Source organism: Uranotaenia lowii, chromosome 3 (assembly GCF_029784155.1).
Source record: "Uranotaenia lowii strain MFRU-FL chromosome 3, ASM2978415v1, whole genome shotgun sequence".
NCBI classification, from domain to species: Eukaryota; Metazoa; Arthropoda; class Insecta; order Diptera; family Culicidae; genus Uranotaenia; species Uranotaenia lowii.
In genome coordinates this window covers 269421644-269438382 of record NC_073693.1, presented here as the reverse complement: position 1 = coordinate 269438382, position 16739 = coordinate 269421644, and the positions used below count along the sequence as shown (strand labels likewise).

At 32.6% G+C, this 16739-nt stretch overlaps 1 protein-coding gene across 5 annotated transcripts in view; it reads right to left on the bottom strand.

Annotated features, from left to right (window-relative positions):
* The window catches only part of LOC129754870 (protein tincar), a 473333-nt gene extending 465314 nt beyond the window's left edge, over positions 1–8019 (bottom strand). For all 5 annotated transcript variants that reach the window (XM_055751112.1, XM_055751116.1, XM_055751117.1 and 2 more), the window contains exon 1: positions 5988–8019. The gene's annotated coding sequence lies outside the window, so the exon portion shown is untranslated. The remainder of the gene's footprint in view (positions 1–5987) is intronic.
* Positions 8020–16739: the final 8720 nt, after the last annotated feature.

Below are 16739 nucleotides of genomic sequence, written 5' to 3'. Positions count from 1 at the left end.
CCAACATCTTCCAAATTCGTCAATTAAACATAGGTACCAAGAATGCTGTTCCTTTGAGTATTCAATAATTTTATTAAATAAGTTTTCGAAATGATAGGACGTTTTTTATTTAAAAAAGTCCTTCTAAAATAATTACGAACAATTTTTTTATCAGCTTCATATTTTCTTTTCATTTTCGCACAAATTTATCGAACTTTATAGTTCTACTGTTCAATTTTTCAGGACAAATCCTGTATAGTTATTGAAACTTTTTGTGTTTATCTGTAGATAATTTCCCTAAAGTTGACAAAAAATAGTACAGACCCCGTTCGATTTTGGCAACATTCGTTTTTGGCAACAAATTGTTTTTTGAAATAACATCACCTAATATTTTCCGCTTTTACAGGACCTATATAAATTTTAAAAAACATCCTAACTAAGTTTTAACGTTTTTGAATATTGATAAAACGTGTAAACAGTAACAAAAAAATTGAAAAAAGTTATAATGTACTCAAAAATAACAAAAAAACATAAAAATTTCATAAAACTACAAAAAAAAACAAACAAAAACTAGAAATGACAAAAAATTTAAAAAAAAAATGTATAATGATAAAAATAATAAATATGTTCTAAAATAACAGACACTCTAAACCAGTGATTTTCAAACTTTTTTGACTCACCGCCCCTTTTTGCTGAAGTCCAGGGCTCACCGCCCCCCTTAGCCATTTTTTATATACTAGCCCCTATCTGTTGAAATTGTCGGAAAAATACTTTCGTTTGAAGATTATATCGTAAACATTTATGTATGGAACAAAGCTCAAAATTCACTTGTATTCATTATTATGCAAATGATTTCAATGAGATTTGAAGTGAACATTTAAAATACCTTCAAATATAATTGAGACATTTTGCTCAGATTACACAATTGAAAACTTTTTAAAAAATTTAACAAAATTTTAATAAAATGTTATTTTGTTACATTTGTTACTATTGCCAAGTTATCATTTTTTTTTTTTTTGATAAACAAAAGTTAATAAAATTGATCTCAAATATCTTTACAGCCTAGCAATCCTCGTTCGAATATTTACAATTATGTTATTTTACAGGACAAATACTTTAGGTCTGAATTAATAATAATATATTCAAGCATGATTACCTGATATTTTCTTAGTAACACTAGGCAACAAAACTCACATTTTCCGAGGTGCAGAGAATGTAAAAGTAATTTATGACTTATCTTGGGGCACTGATTCCAAATATGCATTTGTTTTTTTTTTCTTTCAGCTTTTGTTTTCGAAATAACTTTCGAAAATAGGTAAAAATTCATTATACAAATTTGTGCAATTTTTAGGAAAAGCTATAGGAGATTATCAATATTTTTATAATAAAGGTTTAAACTCAATGATCAACTTTCCCGAAGACCGCGAGTAATTTTGACTCCTAAGAATAAATATATTAGATTTTTCTTTTTGATATTATTTTCCAAATCTACAAAAAGCGAAAATTTTGATAAAATTCCAATAAAAATTTTAACTAAATTGAATCCTTGATATTTTAAAAACTATAAGTCTTATCGTTATACAGTCTTCAACAAAGTGATTAAATGGGTTAAAATCTTTAACATCAAATACTCAATGACTGTCTGGAATAGTATCAGAAAAAGTTGATAACTTATCTTTTAGAATTTCTTAAAATGGTAGAATCTAGATTTTTTAAGCGTTGTATCTTCAAAACAGGAATATCTAGGCAAGACCTGAATTCTTCATTGAATAAGGCATAAGAAATTGATTGATAAATCATCAGCATGTAGTTTATCAGTATTTAATGCAAGGTCGATTTTACCCAAAACTCAATTTTAATTTAATTATGCCAAACGTTCTTCATACCTTAAGCTTCTCTTGATGTTTTAAACTTTTTGATTGAAAAAACTGTAGTTTCCCCAAAAATGTACGGAAAACGGATAAAACGAAAACATTAGAGCGTGTCTTCTCGAAAACCGCTTTAATGCATTTATACTGTTTTGTCTCTGAAGGTCCCAAATGGTTTAAGAAGTTTAGACTTTTTAAGTACGTGATAGCAACATTATATCTAAAGTCTATTAGAAAATTGGTGAAAGAGTTAGAAATTATACAAGCGCAATATTTCGATCATTTTTATTATGCTTTCAGGTGACAGAAAGACAAATTTTAGGGCGAATGTAATGGAAGCTATTTTTTTTTTCCTTTTGAAATACTTATCTACAAAAACCTCTTTTTATTATATCTTCATTTGTGTTGTTTAGAAAACAATATTTGTAGTATTATCAGAGCTTCCTGAAGATTTATATTTGAAGCTTTTTTGATAATTAATCTTGAATCAAGCTGAAAGTAAGCGTTTAGTTATATATTCCTCATTTCTTGAACTTAGTATGTGCTGCCATTCCAATTTTAATTTGTTTTGAAACTAAAGCATGAGGCAATATAATCTCACCGCCCCCCAGAACCCTTCCAACGCCCCCCAAAATTCCAAATTAGGCTCCAGCCCCCTTGACAGCTCTCAATGCCCCCCTGGGGGCGGTAGGGACCACTTTTAAAACCATTGCTCTAAACATATAAAAAAAATCTATGTGTGTCTAAAACATGATAAAAAATAAAAAAAATGACAGAAAATTATTAAACAAAAAATTGAAAAAGGCGTTTATAAAAAATTAACAATTTGTTTTAAGAAAATAGTTGAGAAAAAAAACCGTTCAATTTTGGCACGGTTTGATTTTGGCAACACTAAGTTTTCAAGCATGTTTCCAAAAACGGAAAAGGCCTGTATTTACACTTACAAATCAGACAATAACGAACTTCCCTGGACCTGGAATTATCGGTATATGATTCTATACCGGACCGGCATTAATAAGCTACTACTACAACTTTCATTTGCTAGCCGACTCAGATGGTGCACTGGATAAGATATCGGACTAAAACGCGGAGATGAGATGTTACAGTGAGTTCGCTTCTCAAAATATTTTTTTTCGGGATGAATTTTCCAATAGGATTAAAATCCCATAAAATGTTCTTCTTCTTTCGCTTGAATGTATTGATCATGCTTCATTTAACATGGGAGCTTGAGTTTTTATGCCAGTAGTGCTTTTTCCAACATACCATCTTTTCTGTTTATAAAAAAAATTACAACCTCTTCTATGGGTGTAGCATTGCCGAATAGATAGGTTCTTAATTATACTCTTATGAAAATTCGCATCTCAATTATCTGGTGAGTATTGAAACAAATTTTTGGGGGTTGTCGTTTCTAAAAAAAAATGGATCATCATGGTCGAAAGTGTCATGTTCCTGATCTTCTACAAACTTCAGAGGTTTTCATTGACGCAACGTATTTAAGGGAAATAAGATAGTAGGGGAAAGTCGGGTAAAACGGACACCCTAAGGTAGAATCGCAATAGAAAATCTGTTATTGGCTTTTTCATCGCAGTCTTTGGTCAGACGGGTAATTTAGGTTGTTTGCTATCACATTAACCATCAGTATTAGTAAATTTCCCTCATCAAGACTGTTTTTATAGCAATCTAAAACTTGTTTGCAAATTACAGTTTTTCAAAATGGACGGGTAAAACGGACACTGCTGTACTAGTACATTTTCTGAGAAATAAGCTTTTGAGAATGTTTTTAAACCAAAATGAAGCCAACTGGTTCGAATCCGGTAGCGGAACGGTGTGGTTTTCGTAATTCCGTTATTAACAGTGCTGTTTTCACCAGGGATCAATTTTAAGCAGTTTTTATGGCCTATTTGAGATACTGAGTACTTTTTGACAGACAATTTCACTTGTCAAAGGTCTTCTGAAAGCATATGGAAGATCAAACTGACAAAAAAAAAATGAAATATCTAGAGAAACTTATGTGTCCGTCTTACCCGACCTAGCAATTTTTTTTGCAAGACGTTTGTTGTTCAAGCCCGTCGACCAAAATTCGATGGGTTTCCTCCAGATGGCCAATGAGAAGCCTAATAAAGATTCCACCGCTGGAAACGTTTGAAATTTTCAAAAATGATGCGAGTTATGGACTATTTTCTGAGTACAAAAAACTACATCGAATGGTGCAGCATGAAAATTTTTGTTTGTTTTGTTTACTATTATGAGACCTTGCTTGCTACAAATCAACAAAAGGTCCCGAAAGTGTTGATACACCTGGAAAACATATTCCCATCATTAGATTTTTTCCAAACATTGTAATTTCTTAAATACTGAAAGTGTCCGTTTTACCCGCAGTGTCCGTCTTACCCGACTTTCCCTTATATTTAATATTCATCGGCGATGGCGGCTTTCTTCCAACTTTGGCTTGATTGGTTAGAATATTAATTTTTTTATTCAGTTAAGTTGTTTAGTTTACCACTGGAAATTTAGTATATATTGAAAAATGTTCTGAATTTTATAAGAAATTATTTATATGGCAATGAGCGGAATGATGAGATGGAGCAAGATGATTTAGAGTTCATTATTTGCATTGGAGTATCTTAAATCTTTGCAAGCAAAATAAGTTTTTTTTCCAATTGACGGTATCTTCGGATCAAATAAGTTCTAGGTCCAAAGTCACTCATTTTATCTAAAAAAAATATCATTTTTCCTTCAAAAGATTTTGTTTGCCAGATATTTAGGCGAGATAAGGGCATAATGACCACCTTAAGGAAGACGCTTATTTAACCATAGAAAACAGCTATAATATGTGACTTACATCGTTGTTTCGTGTTCAGACACTAAAAAAGTCTATTTCCTAACTGGATTATACTTGAAAAGGTAGATCAAAACGTTTAAAAATGCACTTAAAAAAATCCGAAAGCTGAAAATTAGCCACTGTAGGGGCGTAATGAGAACCCCCACTGGGGCAGTATAAGCAACATTAATCGGGACACGATGAGCGTTTTCTGCCGAAGAATCTAGCAGCGAATTTCACTCGATGAAGTATACTGAATAATAGAGCTGCAGCTTGACTTGTTTCGTCTGAAGATTTGGCCTATTGGTAAGATGTCGGAGAGGTAATCAGTTGGCTCGAGTTCGATACCTGTTTGAGGTGTTTTTTTTTTCATTTACCATTCATGCATTTTACACTAAACGGTGAGGCGTAGATCCATCAAACAAAGCAATATTAAAACAATGTAAACTTTTTGTAGAATACAAGCAATTCACACACACTCAAACATTATATTTTTGGTGCTTTGCATCACCCGCCAAGATGCTACTAATCTCCTCGAACAGGAGTCGAACTCGAGCATACTGATTACATCGAGTTGAATTCGCTGCTAAATGCTACGGTAGAAAACGCTCATCGTGCCCCGAATAATTGTGCTTTGTTCGCCCCGAGTCATCAAGTTAAAGTAAAAACGTGTTTTAAAATTGATTATAGTGAAGAACCAAATAATGATGGTGAAAATTGAGAAACAGTGTGTTCTTTTTTTTGTTTTTTTGTTTTTCTGGGATTTTAACACTCTCGTGTTAACACAGTGTGTTCATCATGTTGCAGTGCGTACATTGAAGATTAAGATGATTTAACGATCATAAAAGCTTATTTTCCAGTGCTCAAAATTATAATATTTTCGTCACATGAGAACCGAGTGGGTTTTTCTAAAAAAAAAAATTTGTAAGGATATTTTTTTTGCTGAAAAATTAATACAATAGGAAGTACGGAACTAATCCTCAAGAAAATTTATTTAAGAAAATACGTACTTTTGTACAAAAGTGGAATGCTTATTATGCCCCGGGTGCTCTTTATGCCCTTATCTTCACTACATTACATTTAATTGACTCGTTAAAAAATCATATTCAAAATAACATTTTAAAATCTTCTTGAAAAATATAAATTAAATGTATCTACGACATTCTCAAACACTCCCATCCGTCATTGTTTACTGAAGGAAGTTCCCGTTCATGATAGTTTCCCATTATGAATATTTCCAGCCACGAAGAGAACTCCCAGATTGAAACCAACAAATAAAACAAACAAACAAACAACTTTATGCACATTCAATAGCTCACCTGTAAACAAACAGATTCGAGGCTAAAATATTCCACCGATGTTGCCGCAGAAATTGAAATTCACAATCCGAACTGCATCCAATTCGCCAGGTTTTTCTTTATTTTTTCACGAATACCTCGACGGGCGCTGTCCGGCACAGTCGAAATGGCAAAATAATCCATATGGTTGAGCTGGGCTGCTGCTGGTGCAGTCGAGTGAAAATTATTCCTTTTTTTTTTGTTGCTTCCCGATTCAATGCAGCACCAAATGCACCTGTATTCTATTTTTTCTTCTATTTTTTTATTTTACAAAGGTACAACTTCCCAACTTTTCACCGTAGGTTATCTTTTTGCACAGGGTTGTAACTTTTTTTTTATTTGAGGAAAAACATATATGGATCCCCGGCAGATGCACAATATTGGTATTACTTTTCCCTCTTTTATTTGAAATTCACGATGGATGGGCTGTTTATTTTGCACACATCGACGTAAAAAAGCACATTCACTGTCGATCACACCAAATGGACGAATATGCAAACACGAAATTTCACTGATAACTTTTTTTGCCTCCTCTTTGGGCTTGGAACAACAATTTTATTTTCAATAAATTGGTATTGATTTTAAAGAGAGAAGAGGATTTGTTCCCACACTCTTACAGTTGAAAAAATGAAGATTTTTATTTGTTGTTTCAGCTCAATTTGCGGAAATTTATGCACTTTAATTACTTTGTAGTCTGGGGTTGATAATGGACTGGATGATGAGCGCTTGTACTGTTGATTTTATTTTTAAAATTCCCATTAACGGCTTTCGAGAGGATTAAATTTCACTCGAAAAAATGACGAGGGGAGAAGTTGTTGACATTGTTTTATTTTCTTGAATTGCTTCCTCGTTTTGCCTACGATGCACATTCAGGAAAAATACTGCGGCCAAACTGGAAATCGATAAACTGAAGGTCACAACAATTCGCCGAAAACAGCAATACGGACTGTATGGGATTCATGGAGGCCGAAAAGCCGGGCTTACCTACATCCCAACATAAGCCTCTGTTATTAATTTTGCTTTTTTTTCTACGTTTTTCCGGCTAACTTTCTGAGAAAATGTTATCCCGGATAATCCTGTTACATTCACTTAGTAGTTAATATTACGAAACCCTCGTTCTGACCTTTTTCACCAAACAGGATTTAATCCGAATTTTTTACCGCAAGTTCTGATCAACCGACTGAAGCTTCCTAGAATTCTCCTCAAAGGGTTGATTTCACCCAAAAGCTGCAACACCCACACGTTTCCTAGTTAACACCTCAAGTTATTCAGGAAGGCGGCATCCGTAATGAAACTTTTCAAATTCACTCCAGCGCCTCTTTTCTTCTCCCAGTCACCCGTTTGTAGCTCGATTAACAGCACAATATAACACAAGACACCACCAAGCAAAGGGAATTGTAACTCCCACAGCACTTTTCCACCGGAAAATGCGGCTTTTTGCGCGCGCTTCTTCACTTTTCCGCTGCCCTCGAACGATGTGCAATAATTAGCTTTGTACTCCCCTGAAGGTAGGCTTTCCAGAAGAAAAAAACGAATCCGATCCTAGGAAAGAGAAAGAGAGCACTCTCCACGGTTCCAAACCGGCGACGATTCTCTGTTGATTTCCCAAAAATTCTGGCAACAGGAAAACTCACTCTCTAAAACTCACATCCTTTGCACTCCCACCCAAAAGGATTCCACCCACCCGGAATAGACGCTTCCGAATCTACACACTGATCCTTGAACTTCGATTCAAATTTCCACCGTAAACTCTCGTGAAGTCCACCACTCACAAATTCGAAACGTTGACACCGCAACCGAATCAATCAATCATCACTCGATAAACACACCTTCGGCCCCGGAGACAGCCGAAAATTGCATCGTCCCGAATACCCGTGCACAAAAGCCCGACCTTGCGGCGAAAGATGCCGAATGCGTGCGTGCGTCCAATCGACTGGGCGAACCCCCTTCCAAATAAATCGCTATCGCAGGATAAACACGCGGAGTTCGTCCCCAAACGCATCCGCTCGCTACGACCCTCAACGAAGGAATGGAGTCCGATGGATTTTCTCTGGGAGTTGGTTGGTGGCCAAATCGAAACCAAATCTCTTATTCGGAAACTTCTAAAACAGAGAGATGAAGAATGAGAAACAAGAGAGACAATCACGGTATAAAAGGAAAAAGTAAAAAAAGGGAGCCGGTTTGTTTTTGGTTCCACTTCGAAACTTCGGTGCATTTTCCTATCCTATATGGTAGAGTCAGTGCAGGAATAAAATAAACGTCTCAGCAAAGGCGCGCATGGCGAAGGATTTCTCTAAAATTTCTCTCTGTTATTGAAAAGGGGGATGAATTTTTCCGGGAGAGGAGAACCAAAGTAGAGTTTTCCATGAGAGTTGGAAAATTCAGCGAGAGAATCGTTCTCTGTCGTTCTCTTGTTTTGAGGATTCGTTTATGAGGGTGGAAATTGTTTCCGAAAACAGAGTAGGAGCTTGATTTTTTTTCCTTCCTTACCTGATCACGGGATGCATTTTTGTTGACAAACAACTTCGGAAGCAGGGATGATCAAAATGGTATTGATTTCATTGTTTGGTTTCGATTATTTGAAAAAAAAAGTTAATTTGGTTAAGTTTGATGCTGATACAGAAAACACTTTTGAGTGTGTTCTGACCATTTTAAGGCAGTTTTAAAATCTTTAAGTTGTGTCATTTAGATGGTGTATACAAAGAAAATTCCTTTTTTGAATGATGGGGTTTAACTTCTTTTAACTAACGTAGAAAAATCTCAAAAATAATCTCAACAATTTGAGTCTGCTCATGATTTTAATTTGAACATTTTAAGTCCAACTGATACTCAAATTTTCCTAGAACTTGATTATATTCTTTCTTGTATTTGAAGTTCTTGCAAGGCAAACATTGATGAACTTAAATTGATTTTCAAAAATTTTTGAAACAAGAATACTCCAGAGGAAGATGGGATTTTTTCCATACTTTGTAAAAAGTTGCCTGAATGCACTTAAAACTTGAGTTAAAATTTTCAATTAATGTTATCTCTTGGCTTATTTTCCCAATAAACGGAAGAATGCCAAAATAACTCAAATTTTGAAACCTGGAAAAAGTGCATCAGAGCCTTCAAATTATCGACCAATTAGTTTGCTATTTGAGAGAGTCATTTTGAATAGAATTCCAATTTCCCTTATGAACAATTCGGTTTTCGTCATGGGCATTCTACTACACATCAACTTTTGAGTGTAACCAATATGATTCATACGCTGGCAAATTTGAAGGTTAATTAACTGGTGTCGCCCTTCAAAATATATTGAAATAGCTTTTGACAGTGTTTAGCACAAATATTAAGTAGAAAATTAGCTCGTTTTGATTTTCCTTTCTTTCTAAAATGATTCAAAATTATTTGACTAGCCGAACTTTGCAAGTAGGCTTACAAAATCCATGCTCTGGTGTCCCTCAGGGCAATATACTTGGACCAATTTTATACAATATTTTAACATCCGATCTTTCTGAAATACCACAAGGAAAAGGTAGAAGATTATTAGCTAACGATACTTTGTTTTCAGCCAAAGGTCGAAATTTAGAGGTGGTACGCAGTAGGTTGCAAAAAAAAATTTAATTTCCTTTTTGAATTACTTGAAAATGTGGAAAATTTCTCCCAACGCTTCTAAAACTCAATTTATTTTATTTCCCCATAAGCCTAGGGCTCAGTTTTTAAAACCTAATGAAAATCATTCCATTACTTCTAATGGGGTTTCATTAGAATGGTCTGATCACGTGAAGTACTTGGGACTTACTTTTGGTCGGAATCTTTCTTTTAAAAATCACATAAATATTCAATCTAGATGTAATAAATACACTAAATATCATTATTTTCTCATCAACAGGAAATCCCGACTGTGCCTGAGGAATAACATGTTTGAGGGTCCACCCTATGAGGGTCCAGGAAAAGCAAGCAAGGTTTTTTACTCCACATTGAAATTTTAAATTTTAAATCAAAATTCAAAAATTGAGTAAGGTTATCCAAGAGTAACAATTTGGATTCAAAACTGATTCCATTACCTCGAAAATTAGTCCCAAGTTCAGAATTCTGCTTCAAATTGTAAAAATTTTCTCACTTGTTGACAGAAATTTAGTTCTGAGTATTAAATTTTAAGTAAGATTGAAGTAATTTCAGAGGGTCTCGTTTTACATTACCAAAATCAAAATTGTATTAATATTTTCATACCTCGGATTAGGACTCTGTATCCTGTTTAGGATTTATGATTTTCAGTTAGAATTATCTTCAGATTTAAACAGTAAAGCTGTTATGAAATCCTGATTCAAATTTGATATTGCATATTATTCAAAATTTGATTCATGATTTTTGAACTCCTATGTACATATTATCAATATTTGGACAATAATTTGAAGAATATGAAACAAAAATTAAAAATATTTTAAGTTTTTGTTTCATATCAGTATGACGACGTTCTTAAGCAGAATTCAAACCAATTCAAAGCTGCAAAATGTCGATAAAGTATTGCGAAATTTGAATCAGATTCATCGTTCGAAATTAGTATTTTTATTCAAATTCACAAATTGGATTCAATATAAAGAATTGAAACAGTAAGTTCAGATTGAAAGAAAAACATTTGAATTTAAATTATAGTTTCATGATTAAGCTTGTCAGATTTTCCAGATTTATCGGATTTGCCAGAATATTTAATACCTACAAATTTTGTAAAAAGTCCAGTTCGGTCCGGTTGCCCGGATTTAATCACCCTATTTGCCAAATCGAACAAAAAAAAAACAAATTGTAATGTAATTTTTTTTTTAATTTACGTGTCCTAAACGAAATTATATGAGCAACTTTTACTAAAATAATCATGGAAGATTTTATGGAACTACAATTAAAAATTTGTTGAATAATTTTGATGAAAAACATATTTTTTTTCAAGTTTTTTTTCTTGATTTTTGCTCAGAAATTTCTGGGTTTTGACCAAATTCGTCCGGATATTGCGCAGATTTTTGTTTGACAATATAGAAATCAAATGCCTGGATTTTGCCATGTTTTTGATTAAATAGCCCGGATTTGTCGGGCCCGGATTCGTGCTGAGGAAATTCTGGCAACCTTATTCATGATTGAGGGCTTGAGTAAATTTCACTTCTTTGTTCTTTTTTTTCACTAAACGATTAGTAATGTATTAGATTATATATGAAATTCTGTTATGGAATTAAGATCCTTAACCTTTTTTTTTTGTTAAAATCAGTACCGTAAACTGGGGGAGCTTTGATCACTTTTTTCATTCATTCTTTAATATTTTGGAGAGGTGGCTTTTTCGTAATACCTACAAGTTTTAAAACACTTACTGAGGTGAGGAGTATAAGACATGATCATTGATTGCAGTAAATTCAATAGACATTGATGGTTATAATTAAATGTTTGTTACAAAAACCACCTTACCTTATCTTCAAAATTTTGCTTATGGTGCCATTTAGCCCAGAAGACATGAACATTGATAACAGTAATTTTTGTTAGGACTAAACTGATTTTTCAACGATTTTTTTTTTCAAAAACATTTATAATCAAAGGGTAAAAATTATTAACATTTCTCAGTATTTTTGGGCTCAAAAATAAATGAATTTTGCCTTCATGCCTTCATCCTAGGTCTTCGCACTGTTTCCATGTTCTTTTTTTCTTCAAATTTAACCATTTGATAGGGTTTTCTCCTGGAAAATCACCGTTTTTTTTTTTCAATATTCAAAAATTACCACCAAATCTAAGACGGTGTATGTCTTTACAAATGACCATAAAAATAACACTTAAACTAAACCTAAACATAGAAAAACGTTGAACTTTCACATAAAACAACCCATTTGCTCCTAAATGCATAAATTTGATCAGGAGAGATGTTTGTTTGCGAGCTGATCAAAGTTCCCCTCGTTTACGGTACGTAGGGGAGATGGGGGCATAATGGCCACCTTAAGGGAAACGGTTATTTAACCATAGAAAATAGCTATAATATGGAGGTTACATTATTGTTTCGTGTTCAGACACTTGAAAAGCCTATTCCCTAACGGGCTGAAACGTGAAAAACTAGATGAAAACGTTAAAAAATGCATTTTAAAAAATTTTGCCAAAAGCTGAAAACCAGCCACTGTGGAGGCATAATGAGAACCCCCCCTGAGGCAGTATGAGCACCATTAATCAGAGCGTTTTTGCCGGGGAATCTAGCAGCGAATTCAATTCGATGAAGTCAGGTGAGTCGTAGATTCATCAAACAAAGCAATAACAAAATAATCTAGGTCTGTTTGTAGAATACAAACAATTCACGCACGCTCATACATTAAGTGCTTTGTTCGGAGGATGATGCTACTAGCCGTATAATGTAACAATAAAAAAACGATCATGAATTGTGAATGGAAAAAAATCACCTCGAACAGAAATCTAACTCTAGTCTTTTGATTACCTCTCCGACACCTTACCAATAGGCTAAATTGTCGGATGAAAACTAGTCAAGGTGTGGCGCTATAAATCAATTTTAATTCGCTGCTAGATTCTACGGCAGAAAATGCTCATTATGCCTCGATAATATGGTGCTCTATATGCCCCTAGTCAACAAATTTAAGTAAAAACGTGTTTTAAAATTGATAAAAGTGAAAAATCAAAAATTTTATGATGGTAAAAATTGAGAAACAATGTGTACATCATGTTGCAGTGCGTACATTATAGATCAAGGTTATTTTAAGATCATAAGAGCTTATTTCGTGGTGCTCAAAAATTATAATATTTTCGTAACTTGAGAACCAAGCTAGTTTTTTTTAAATATCTCTGTAAAGATGATAAGGAGATTCCTTTTTTTGTGAAAAATTAATACTATAGGAAGTACGAAACAAATCCTCATGAAAATTTATTTAAGAAAATACGCACTTTCGTAGAAAAGCGTAGTTCTCATTATGCCTCGGGTGCTCGTTATGCCCTCATCTCCCCTATTAAAACTCAAAACTGTGTCATGAACCCTACCTCGTCTTAAAAATTAATTTTTACTTAGAAATGTTTTCAAGTTCATCCATAAATGTATTATCAATTACTTGGAAAAAAATTCGTTTATATCATTAAAAGTTTCATGTGGATATGAAATATTCTTTGAGAAACCAATTTCAGTCTCAATTTTAATTTGTTAGGTTAGGGGTTTAACAGACCTCTCCCCCCCCCCCCATGGAGATTTTTTCCAAGTAAAATTTTCAGATCAAAAAATGAATTTACTAAAGTATCCGGAATTTTTTGATCCTAAAAAATGTTCAAAAATAGGTTTGAACAAACATGTCAGAAAATTGGCTCGCTCGGAAGTTTTTCCTCGATCACTCTAGCTAGGCCTATTACATTACATTCTACGACAATATAAGAACTTCACGAATTGGAGCTTGTTTTTTATTGTTCTTGACACACAAGAACCTTACTTATGAACCTTACTTAAAATCTCTTTGATAATATAATTAACAAACTCGTTTATGTTATTACAAATTTTATGCTAAAATGAAATATTATTCAAGAAATCAATTTTAGACTCTTGTGTGTTTTTCATTTCTGTTCTTCTCATTTCTTCAATTCTTCTCAAACTTCATATTCAAAATTTTTGATAAATTACACAAGACCACTAAATTCATATTTTTCCAAGGTGCAAAGAATTTTTGAACTTATTTATTTGGATGCCTTGAATTCAAACATTCAAATGGTTTTTTATCAGCTTCTATTTCTGAAAAAAAAAAACGTTAAAAGAGATAAAAGCAATTTAAAATTTTCTTCATTTTTGGAAAACCTTGAAAATTTAAAATAAAGCTTTTAAACTTATTATCTACAATTCTATTTGTTTTTTTACCCTATTTTTGAATATACGGGTTTTAACGACTTTTAAAAAAATGTTTAATTGAAATTAAGATATCTTTTAAAGCTAACATAAACGTTTTGCAAGATTAATCAAATATGTTGAATGAAATATTTTTTTAAAACTTTCTTCAGTTATGACAGTTATACTAGTTATGATATTGTTAAATTTTTCAAATGTGTAGAATTTAAATTTTCGAGATCATTCATCAAATAAGTATTATGCGGGATCAGTTTTTTTTAATTCCATGTAGATTTGTTAGTTCATCAGTTATCAATGATTGATCTCAGTCAAAATTCAACACAACTTCTTTCAAAAAAACATAATCATCATATCACCAAAACTAGAGGTGACAGACAAAACGAACAAAAGATAAGAGTTCAGAACATTGAAATCTATGAAAAAAAATTAAATCAAAGGCTCTATAATGCTGTTTTCTTGAGTAATCAATCGAATTCATTAAATATGTTTTTAATATGCCATGATGATTTATTGAAAAAAAAATCCTTCTGAATGGTTAATAATCTTATCTTTTCAATTAACATATGTTGTTTTTAGTTTTCAAATAGATTTACTGAATTTTATAGAATCGTTTTTTAGATTTACCGATATTCTTCAAGTCAGACTTTTCAATTTTTTTGTTATATTTTTGATAAGTTTGTCTATGTTTTTAAATCCAGAATTTTTGTGTTTTGAAAAAATAATCTTCTAGGATGCCTATAAAATTAAATTTTATATAGGAAAAACATAACTTCTACATTTTATCCTAGGACCCAATATTTTCGAAGACGATGACAAAATATTCAGAGGTTCTTCTTCTTCTTCTTCTTCTTCTTCTTCTTTTACCAACATAGCCAAAACGTGTAAGCATTTTTCTTTTCAACGTTATCTCTGTTACATAAAACATGCATTGCAGAGATAACTACGGCCAGGCCAACCATGTGGTAATTACCGCAAGAGATTCTGGAGCAAGGGGAGAGATAAAGCGTGGAGTTCCCTACCAAACGCTTCATATGGATTACTTAAATACCTACAGCATAATTTGAAAATAGCTACACTAATCTAATTACAATGTGTATTAGGAAAATAACGTTTAATGTAATAGAAAAGGTTTGATCTCACCAAATAAGTCTTGGGAGTTCTCGTCAGAAAACTTTTCCTCTAGTCCGGAGCAGCTGACTTTAAAATTCCTTCTGAACTCCCCCAACCAGGATTCAGCATGCCGAAACAAAGTACGAACCACTCCGGAAACAACCACCAGTCACTTTATCTATCATTTTCCACTGTTTAATTTTAATATTTCTAGTTTTATTGAAATTTAATTAAAAAAAAATTATGGACGAAAACAAAAACGCGTGCGATGCCAAAAAATCATGGCTTAATGATAAAATATTCAAAATATTCAGAGGTTAAAATTTTAAACTGAAAAACTAGCTCAAAAAAAAAAATTATTTGTTCCGGAATTTTAAGCCCAATGTTTATTCATCCCAACTCAAAAAAATTAACTATTTTAAATCATCTTTCTTGAATCGATTATATTTTATTTTCAAATACTGTTTGCCAAGTTTGAAAAATGATTTGTAGTAACAGCTGTAAAGCATAGTTTTAATTGGCAATGAAGCAAATTAGTATATGCTTCGTGCTTTCACTATGAAGCGACTGATTAGGTCGTTTTTTAAGGATTTTACCAGCTTTCAGACTCGAATTTTTAAATTAAAAACTATGGTTTACTATGGCGTTTTTTCTTTTAAAAAATCCGAGAATGATTGTTGTTTAAAATTCTTAAAAATGAAAATGTTTTTAGAAATCAATTTGCTTATTTGTTGTGCATTTTTGATATTGTTATTATTTCTAGCTGACTTTAATTTTCGAAACCCCCCCCCCTCCCCCCGCCTCTTGGACGGGTCCTTCGCACGGGCCTGCAGCTATCAAAAATTGATTTCACTCAAAACCCGATCAGGAGAGAATATCAAAATAATAACTCAAACGTATCTCACCAAGATATTTTCATCTGATTCAGTTATAATTAAGTATTCCAAATTTTCGATTTTAAGTTTCTCCAATCTGAATTATATCTTATTCTGATTGACATACTTGAATGGGGTTGAGCTCATATTCAATGATCAAGATTTTTTCGGATTGTCCTAAAATAAAATGATTATATCTTATTTTGATTACGTATAACTTTTTCTGAAACACGGACATCGAAGTCAACGGCTCAAACCTTACATTATCGAGTTTCGCTCAACAGATTCATAAAATTGAATCAAATTTTTTGAAAACCAAAAATTGGGCATGGTTTTATCAAATAATGTGGTTTATTGACCTTCCACTAGAACATTTTCTCGAAGCACTCATATCTTGATAAGTTATAATTTTGATATAATTTGTTCTGTCCAATATCAAACTATGCTATCTGAATGAGATATAATCTTGATAGGAGCATATCAAAAACTGATATAATTTAGCTATGTTCGTATAGATTTTTTGATATAATTTGAGATATTTTAACATCCTACGAGTACTGAATTATAACTCATTTAGATAGAAAAAAATAAGTATCAAAATATCTCATTTTGATATAATTTTGTTTTTCCCTCCTGATCGGGAACTGATTCATTTTTAAACTTATAATTTCCATATCACCAAAACAAGAGGTGACAGACAAAATCTTATAAAATATTCGAGTTCAGGACATCAATATTTGACCCATTCCAGCGTGACGTCACAACGTTTGCAAAACAATTTTTTGGAATATTGTATGTAAGTTTTACAGTTCATATCGCACATTGTTAAAAATTGTACATTATAAGGTCAAAATTTCATTCTCTACAATTTGAAACCAAAAGTATTTGTATAAAATAAATAGTTAACAAAATATA